The following is a 9,437-nucleotide window of genomic DNA, read 5'->3' on the forward strand; positions in this document are numbered from 1 at the left end:
GGCGGAGCTTGCAGTGAGCTGAGATCCGGCCACTGCACTCCAGTCCGGGCGACAGAGCAAGACTCCGCCTCAAAAAAAAAAAAAAAAAAAGAATTAAAAGTTCAGTTTTAAGCACCATGCCACTTAGGGTTTGAAGTTTAGCAGCATTAGAATTGCTGGACAAATAGATTTTCCGTTATCTACTTTCTTCTATACTGAAATTCGACTTGCCTATGGTTTGTGAGCTAACATTTAAGAAGTGAAAATGATTTGAGGGATAGTCTTCAATTTGACAAATGTATAGATCTTTTGAATAAAACCCTACTAGCTATCACTGTAAGTAGGATTAACTACAAGTTTCTTCATGGACATGAGGCAAGGGATTCATTAAAATTGATATTTCAAACACCCTGTCTGACAGATGAGAGTGAAATTAGAGTGGCAGCCTGAACCCTAAGCTCTCAATGGATACATGAATGAATTTGTCTATAAAGTTTAAAGATTTACAGGAAGACACAGTGGCCAATTTCTATCTTTGATGCTAAAGGGGAAGGAAAGAAAGAAAGGAAATAAGGGGGTATGGGAAGGAGAAAGCAATTTGATTCTTTCTCTGCATAACACTATTCACAAAAATATTTAATTCTGATTATGTCTTGATTTGAAGTTACTTTCAAAAACCTTTTATTATCTTCCCACTGTGAGCACAGTAAAATCGATAGTGAGACAAACAAAGATGGTTTCCTGCCTTCCTGGAATTTCAGTAGACTGGGAAATCAATATGCCCATTAATAATGATTATATCTTCTATTGTTCCCATATTTTATAGTACAACATCTCTTGCAAGGGGCATGAAAATGGTCAAAAACTGTTTTGGAAAAAAAGAAGAGAAAAAAACCAAAGCAAATACTGCATGAGAATGCATCCAAAATAGTTGAATGGGTGAGCATGGATGCCAGTATCTTCCCTTCTTGTCATGGTAAAGAAAACTGGAAGATCAGAATGTCAAAAGCTCACAAGTCTTACCCCAGTGGGGATTTCAATAGAATCACATGAACTACAGGATTGCAAATTTACTAAGCCTTTCAGAGAACTCTAGAAAGCTTGGCCTTAAGAGAAGACTTCAGTTTAGTTTTCAAAACAAGTATGGCAAATTTGTCCTTTCTGACAATCTTTTCTATTTCAGGATCTAAGCCAGCTAGATACATTTATGCCTGGTAGGCATAGTCAACATTTAAACTTATGTCAAATTCAAATTCAATTTCCCAAACTCTGAAATTTGGTAGTTTATCAAATTACCCTTAATTTTTCTCTGTAAAATTTTTTCACTGCTCAGTGTTTCATAATACTGTGTGTTTATTCACCTCCTTTAAAGGTTGGTCTCTGTTTTGGGAAGGTGCTAACATATGTGTGTATAGTACCTTTTCAGAATAAATGAACAGGCATTCTCTATCATAATCTTCTAAAATAGCATTCAGTAATTTGCATACTAGAAATATCAAATCAAAGGCCAAATCTGAGACCTTTGAGAATTTTCTTTTGATTATAAAGTGAGAGACTTTTTTCATATTGAATGTTCAGAGGAGTGGACGAATTCAAATGTACTTTCACATTGTTTAACAGCCCAAGCTATTATATAAATGTTTGGGTTGTGCTGGAAATCATATTTTTCCAAAAGGCATCGCTCCTTCCATTTTAAACTTATATGCTCTTTAAGGGGGATTTAGTTTATATGTCTCTGATTCATTTACACTTAATGCATGAAAATAACATTTGCTAACAGGCATTGGGTATGCAATCAATTTCATGATCTATATGGATTTAAAAAAATTTTTTTTTGTCTGAGTTTGGCCAAATCACTAAAGGTTTTTTTTTGTTTTTTGTTTTTTTAATTTTCCAAATCTTGGGAACCTAAAAGACATAGTAGATTCAAGGCAGTAAGATATCTGCTGTGTCCTATCAAACAATTATTTTTCTAAGATTGGGATCATAGGAGAAATTGTTACCTACTAAGAAGTGAACTTTCTAGTGTTGCTAAAGCAATTAAGTTATCACAAAATGACTAAAATAGTGCATTGAATGGCAGTGATTCAAAAGTGTAGCAGCAAGACTCTGACATTTAGATGTAATATTTCCTTTGCTTTTCACAAACATATATAAAAAATCTAGCAGGGTATATAAAAGAACTAGGCCATTTTTACAAAGAGGCTTGATAAAGCAACACAGATCTGACTGTTCTACTTAGAGCGGTCAAAACTCAAAGGACACATAAAGCGTAATATAGTTCTGGGAGCATTCTCTAGGGAAAAACAAGGGCTTTTAAAGTACTTGAATCAGAGGGAAAAAGATAGCTATGTAGTTCTTTAGTTCATTGGTAATTTCTCCCCTTAGATTTTTGTAAGGTTGGAAAATGATATGTAGATGCATTTTGCCTTTTCTGAAAGGATGAGAACGTTTGTGGTACCAAAACTCAAACTTTATTGTTGTTACCCAAAAGGAGTGAGGGGAAGCCTTCTGTGATAAGAGCGAAGAAGTCAGCAGGATTCAATCTGTGCAGTGCTTTATGCACAGATTGATAAGAAATTTAGATGTGGTTTCAATTGTGATGGAAGACCATTTTTGGATTTTAGGCAAGGGAGTGACATAGTTTGATTTGTGCTTCATAGATCACTGGGCTGCTCTATAGAGAATGGATCACAGAAAGGCAATAATAGAAAAATGCAGGACCAGGTAAGAGTACCCAGAGTAGTCTAGGAAAGAGATGATGGTGATTTGGCCTACAGTGGTAGAAAAATGGGAGCATACTGATATGATATATTGAAGGAGGAGTACATAGGACTTGGTGAGAAATTACAGAGAAATTACGTGTGACTCCTTGTCTGGCTTCAGCAACTTGAGAGTGTGGTGGTATCACATACTAGGAGGAATAGGTATGGATATGGGAGGGTCAACAGATTTATTTTGGTTTTGGCAAGTGGCTGTGTGGCCTGTTAAGATGATCATTAGATACCCATGTGTACATGTCAATCAAAATGTAGATAGTAATAATATCTATAGGTGTTCTAAATGGATACAGTTGTTAAAAACCTTCTTAGAAAAAAGTATCCCCACATATACTCTCTACTTACACCCTTTGCATGATTTTAATAAAAACCAGGACAGTTCAAGTAGAAGACATAGACAATCTTATTTGAATGCTTCTTTAAGATACATATGCTTAAAGATTTTCCAAAATCTAGGTGAGGAAGATTAAAATCATCTACTTGTTGTTTATTGTTTGTGGTGTGTAGTTTTTTTTGTGCTTGAATTAACTGTTCATTGTTTACATGTAATTCATCCCAAAATACCATACTCAATTAATCCTTCTGTCTGGTCATAGAGTTCTTTGGGTATTAATGAGGATAAGTACTTGCTAATATGGCCACATATAAATGGATTTATTCAAATGGTGTTTGTTTCTGAAAAAAAGTATATGAATTATATGGTAATATAAAATATCTTTTTATCTCTCTATAAAATATATAAACATCTATATATAAAATTATATATGTAGCCTATATACCTATGTATATTTACACACATATACATCCATTACATCTTATGTATTTCTTATACCACTCCCCGCAATGATTTGTGACTACCATTGTAAATTCTCAGGCAATCAGTGCTTTCAAAAATTTTTTGAGTTAAATGCAATGAGTTTTGTTCATTATTCTGGGCCTCTCCTTTTGCCATTTGCTTATGTTCTGGTGAGCAGTTTTGGCTCATAAAACTTGATAAAAGTTATGATACTGAATCTACCACAAGATTACCATTATATCTGTAAAAATGTCAATCTCTTGGAAACTTGTGATACCTTCAAGAGATGGCTCATTATGCAGATGAAAAGTACAGTAGGCAATAAAAAATTGGTAGACGTGTCCTGACATTAGAAAGTGCTTCGTTCATGTAGCTGCACTCTGGAAAGATTTCCCAACTGTTACATGAACTACAGCTGGGAGAATCTATGACTGGGAAAAATGCAATACTTTAGCGACAATTCTATTATGACACCCTATAGAACTGGGTTGGTTGATGTCCCCCCAAAATTGTCTAAATATTTGTGCACCGCCCGACCACCAATTCACATATTAAAAACTGAATCACCAATGTGATGGTATTAGGAGGTAGGGCCTTTGGGAGGTTATTAGATCATAAAGAGAACCTTTATGAATGGGATTAGTGCCCTTATAAAAAAGGACCTGGAGAGCTGCCTTACCTCCTCCACCATGTGAAGACACAATGAGAAGATGCCATTTATGAGCCAGAAGGTGGGCGCTCACCAGACACTCAATCTGAACTCTCTAGCCTCCAGAACTGTAAGAAATATATTTCTATTGGTTAAGAATCACCAGTTCACAATATTTTGTTACAGAAATCTGAAAGGGCTAACTAAGACAGTGGTATCATTTTCAGGGCCATACCCCTCATGTGAAATGGCGTATTTATTTGCATGCATGTCTTCCGAACTGAGTGAACATCAAACGAACCAAGAGTAAGCAGACCTGGCAAGTCGCCCTCTCATAGAATGGGTCTGAAAACAAGTCTTGTTAGGTGTGCAGACTGCCTCATGTTACTCTTATTCAAGCAAGATCATGTGTCAAAGGAGCAGTGCTCAATTTATTTTTATTCCATTTTATTGAATTACAAGTTTAATATTTACTTATGTAACACTTTTTGATGTGGTATTTCCAATGTTTTAGCTTAAACTCTCTCACATTTTTTTCTACTCATGAAGGGTATATGAGAATGCAAGTGCATGATAATAAAAATATACAGATTTTTTTCACTGCGATAGCTTATATTACAAGTGTGTCATTCACAAACTTTGATTCTTTGTTATTAATAATTAATTTCATTGAACACATCTCACAGCTAATGGCTGTATTGATGAGTAGTTCTGAAAATCTAAGCATAGCAAATCTACACTTTAACCATCCAATATATGACATCTCCATCCAGAGTCAATCCAATTCTAATACTGGACATTTCACAATTCACTTTCCTTAGACCCACAATACAAATGGATACTTTAATTTGTGGTATGAGAATTCAAATTAACTTGGGCAAATTTTTATTTACCATCTAGATACAAAGTTGAATGTTGAATTCATGCTTTTTGCTGGCCAATTTTCCCATGCTCTTAGAAACTAAATGGAATAAATCCAGAACTTTCTCAATCCAGTATTTACGAATATTTGTATTTAAGATATATGCCACTTTATCACATCAAACGCACTTCCCTTACTTCAGGTTTTTAAATATATTGTCTTTTTTTCTACACCAATGTCTCGACTTAGCTTTTCAATCTTATCACTGATATGTCTTTTACTTTAAATGGCCTCTGCTTCAATTTTAAAAGCAAATAGGTGGTAGATGCAACATTGATTTATTATTTAATAAAAAGATTTCACTTTAACTGATATGATGGTTTGGCTATTTGAATATAGTATCTTATATCCACATTAAAATTTATACAGACTTTTCTAATCTGGATGCTTATTTCTTGATTCCTGAAGCTAACCGTCAATAAAAAGAAATAAAGACACACTTGAAATATTTAAAGCAATTTTTTACATGTGAGCTGTTGGAAGTTTGGAAGTAATCATTGGGGGATATATCATTGTTTCCAATACGTAGAACAGAGATGAGGCTTCGAGAGGTTTAGTGACATGACTAAGCAATAAAGACAAAGACAGAGATCAAATGCCAGGATTTCTGGCTCCAGGACTCCCTCTGACATCCAGATGCAGAGCTCGCTGATGGCCACACCTCTATGAATATTTCATTACCATTAGGCTAAGTCTGTAGTAAAGATCATCAAGAGGAGGGCATTATTATCTGTTGAGTAATTGGGATCTTTTTCTCATCATCTGTTTCATCCAAAGAAATTTTAGCCATAAAAATTTAATTTTAAAATGACTTGGTTTAATCTTGTATTTCCAAAGAAACATGTCCCTCAGAAACCTCATGGTCAGTGTTTATCTTCTAATCGGGGGTTGTACCAATGCTGCATAAAGCAGCTCTTTCTTTATGTGAATGCTTGACAGGAAGGATCCTGTGCTAGGACTTGGACAGGTGGAAAAAGGCTACTGGGATTCAATAGATACCTCTGCCATCAATTTTGAGATGCGTGTGTGTGTGCATGTATGTGTATATGTGTGTTTTTGTGTGTCCTGGGTATGGTGGCTTCATATTTGCTTTTTCTGGATAATTATCAGTCCTTTAATTTCAAATAATTATCCATAACAAATGTAGATGACAGGATTTTGAGACTGCTTCTGACACTCAGATTTCCTCCATAGATAACTGATATTCTCTAAATCAATGATTCTTTTCCCCACCATGTTGCTTTTAAACTTTGTTTCTTCTACACACCTAATGCAGCTTAGTAAAATTATAAGTAAAAAAATTAAAACAGCACTGAAAAGTATATTATAATAATGTAAAAGTCTCTCTCCCCACAATGCTGTTCTTTCTATATAACCATTTAAATATTTTGTTTTTCCTACAAAATATACATATATTTATTCAAGAATGGGTGTATATTTCTTAAGTGTTTCATACACAGTGGTTCAATTAGCATCCTTTTACTTCAACGTATTATCACGGCCAGGTGCAGTCGCTCACAGCTGTAATCCCAGCATTTTGGGAGATCAAGGTGGGCAAATCACAAGTTCAAGAGATCGAGATCAGCTTGGCCAACGTGGTGAAACCCCCCCTCTACTAAAAATACAAAGGTTACCCAGGCATGGTGGCACGCATCTGTAGTCCCAGCTACTTGGGAGGCTGAGGCAGGAGAATCACTTGAACCCTGGAGGTGGAGGTTTCAGTGAGTTGAGATCATGCCACTGCATTCCAGCCTGGCAACAGAGACTTTGTCTCAAAAAAAAAAAAAAAAATACATATATATATATATATATTATCTCACCTGGCCCCTAAATGTACCTTTGCAATCTTGTGGTAGTATTTTTTACAGGACACATTTTTAAAGTTCGAATTTTTTAATCAAAAGTAGATTCTTTAACTTTGATAACTATGATTCAATTGCTTTCCTAAAAAGTTTCATGGTAATATGCACCATATTAAGAGCATGAGAATATCTAGCCAATCACTAAGAATAATAAAACCTTGAAAATAATTGACATACAATAGATTTAAAATGAAATCTTACATTTGTTCAAATTTGCATTATTTTAATCCAGCGAGTCTGATGATATTTTTACTGTTCATTGACCCTTTATATTTCTTTGGCTATAAACTGCCTTTAATTGTATTTGCCCAATTTTGGTTGTTGATTTCTGTACATTTTAAAGAACTCTTTGTGCATGAATATAATTGGCCTGTTGCTATATGCATTGCAGTTTTTTTCCTGGTTTGTCATTTAAAATATTTTCTTAGTGTTTCTCACCATATGGAATGCAGTTTTTAGGCCAGGTGTGGTGTGCAGTGGCTCACTCCTGTAATATCAGCACTTTGGGAGGCTGAGGCGGGCGGATCATGAGGTCAGGAGATCAAGACCATTCTGGTTAACACGGTGAAACCCCGTCTCTACTAAAAATACAAAAAAATCAGCCAGGCGTGGTGGCGGGCTCCTGTAGTCCCAGCTACTTGGGAGGCTGAGGCAAGAGAATGGCGTGAACCCGGGAGGTGGAGCTTGCAGTGAGCCGAGATCACGCCAGGCAGAGCGAGACTCCGTCTCAAAAAAAAAAAAAGCAGCTTTTAAAAGAATCATATAAGATTTGACAGCTTTTCCTCTTTGTCTTTTAGGTTATGTGCCCTACTTAGTGGGGGCCTTCTGTTTTCCAAGATTATATTTTTAGAAATAACTTACATGTTTTCTTCTAGTAATTTAATCGCTTACTTTTTTTAAAAAAACAAAGTGTCAGTATTTGCAACCTCTGCTCCATTTGCACTATGGAAAAGTTGTATCACTAGCTAGCATACTTTTCTTAAAATAGGCAACTTGAGACTTTTACCACATATTAAATCTGGAAACAGGAGTTCACAGACTTTAGAGATAATAATCAGATTTTAGCCCTAGAAAATGCTTTAAAGATCATCTAGTATAATGTTCTCATTTTCCAGATGGGGAAATGGAAATGAATGTGCAGAAGGCCAGAGTAGTAAAATGCCTTACTGAAGGCCCCACAGTGTTCATGCCAGAAGAGATACCTCCTCTTCCCATGCTGGTGATGCGTTCATGTCCGTTCAGAGGAATGAATGCCCTGATTCCATTCATTCCTCTCCTTCACCATCGCTTAATGAGCAGATCTTCAGCTGGGCATCAAATGATTCTAGTTGGTCTCGTTTATTGACCATCCTGTTTAATTTAAGAGGATAAAATACACTTCAAATTTTTAAAGGATTTATGGGGGGAAAAGGTGGAGGACCCAGCATATCCCAAATGCCAGGTAGCACATATTTTATTTCTTGCCTAGATTCAGAATATTGCCACTGGTTATCATAAAGCTCAAGAGTTATTTATTACAATATTCCTGAATGTGAAACCAGCCTGACTTCATTGTGGCTTATGTATTTATTAAACCTTTGTAAGAAGATTGAAGAGAGGAAGGTAAAGGGTTGAGAACCCTGTCCAGTGCCTTCAGCAACCTGGCAGCATCTTAAATGAGCAATGTATTTTCAGCATGATTCTACTGTGTCACTGAGTTATGGTGTCAATGAAATGATGCTTTAAGAGGGAATTGATATTTGATGAGATGTAAGATACAGAACTGTTTTCTATCATGCAGACATCCTCTCTCCCCATTTTGTTCTCATAAGTACAGATAGATATAACTATTGGTTGCATGATCTATCTTAGGGCAGCCCTTGAAAAGACTAGGGCTGCTCCTTGGGGGACACACTTCCTTCACAGACACTAAGGATTCATGGAGCCACCTCTCTTAAATAGTTTCTTGGGACTCGGTATTTAAACTCATGAAGCAGCATGCAAGTAATTCTTAACAGCGATTATTATTTTAAGGAAACCACATGGCCACCTCCCTCCACAACTTTTCTAGCTCCACAGTACTGTCTCAGGCTGTTTAAAAAATGACAATGGATATAAATAGTAATCTAATTATAGTTAGAAGAGATTTACAGCTCTAATTACGACTGCTGTTATAGTTTAAAGAGACTGACATAAGCAATCAACACATCCCATACATGAATCCATTTTGCTATTATAAAAGCTACCTGCCAATTGTTTGACATGCAACACTGCACACATGATCTCCAGAATTAGTGATACCGACAGTTTTGCTGTGTTTAATGTATGTAAGCAGTATAATGCAAAAGCATGGAGCTTAGGAATTGCTCAATTAGGGACTGCCGCCTTGTCAATATATGCATGTTTGTCAAGTATGTTATCATCTTACTCTCAATGATTTTTTTATTTAGCTCAATCAACTACATATTCA

The sequence above is a fragment of the Colobus angolensis genome, unplaced genomic scaffold (assembly GCF_000951035.1).
Source record: "Colobus angolensis palliatus isolate OR3802 unplaced genomic scaffold, Cang.pa_1.0 Scaffold6, whole genome shotgun sequence".
Taxonomy (NCBI): Eukaryota; Metazoa; Chordata; class Mammalia; order Primates; family Cercopithecidae; genus Colobus; species Colobus angolensis.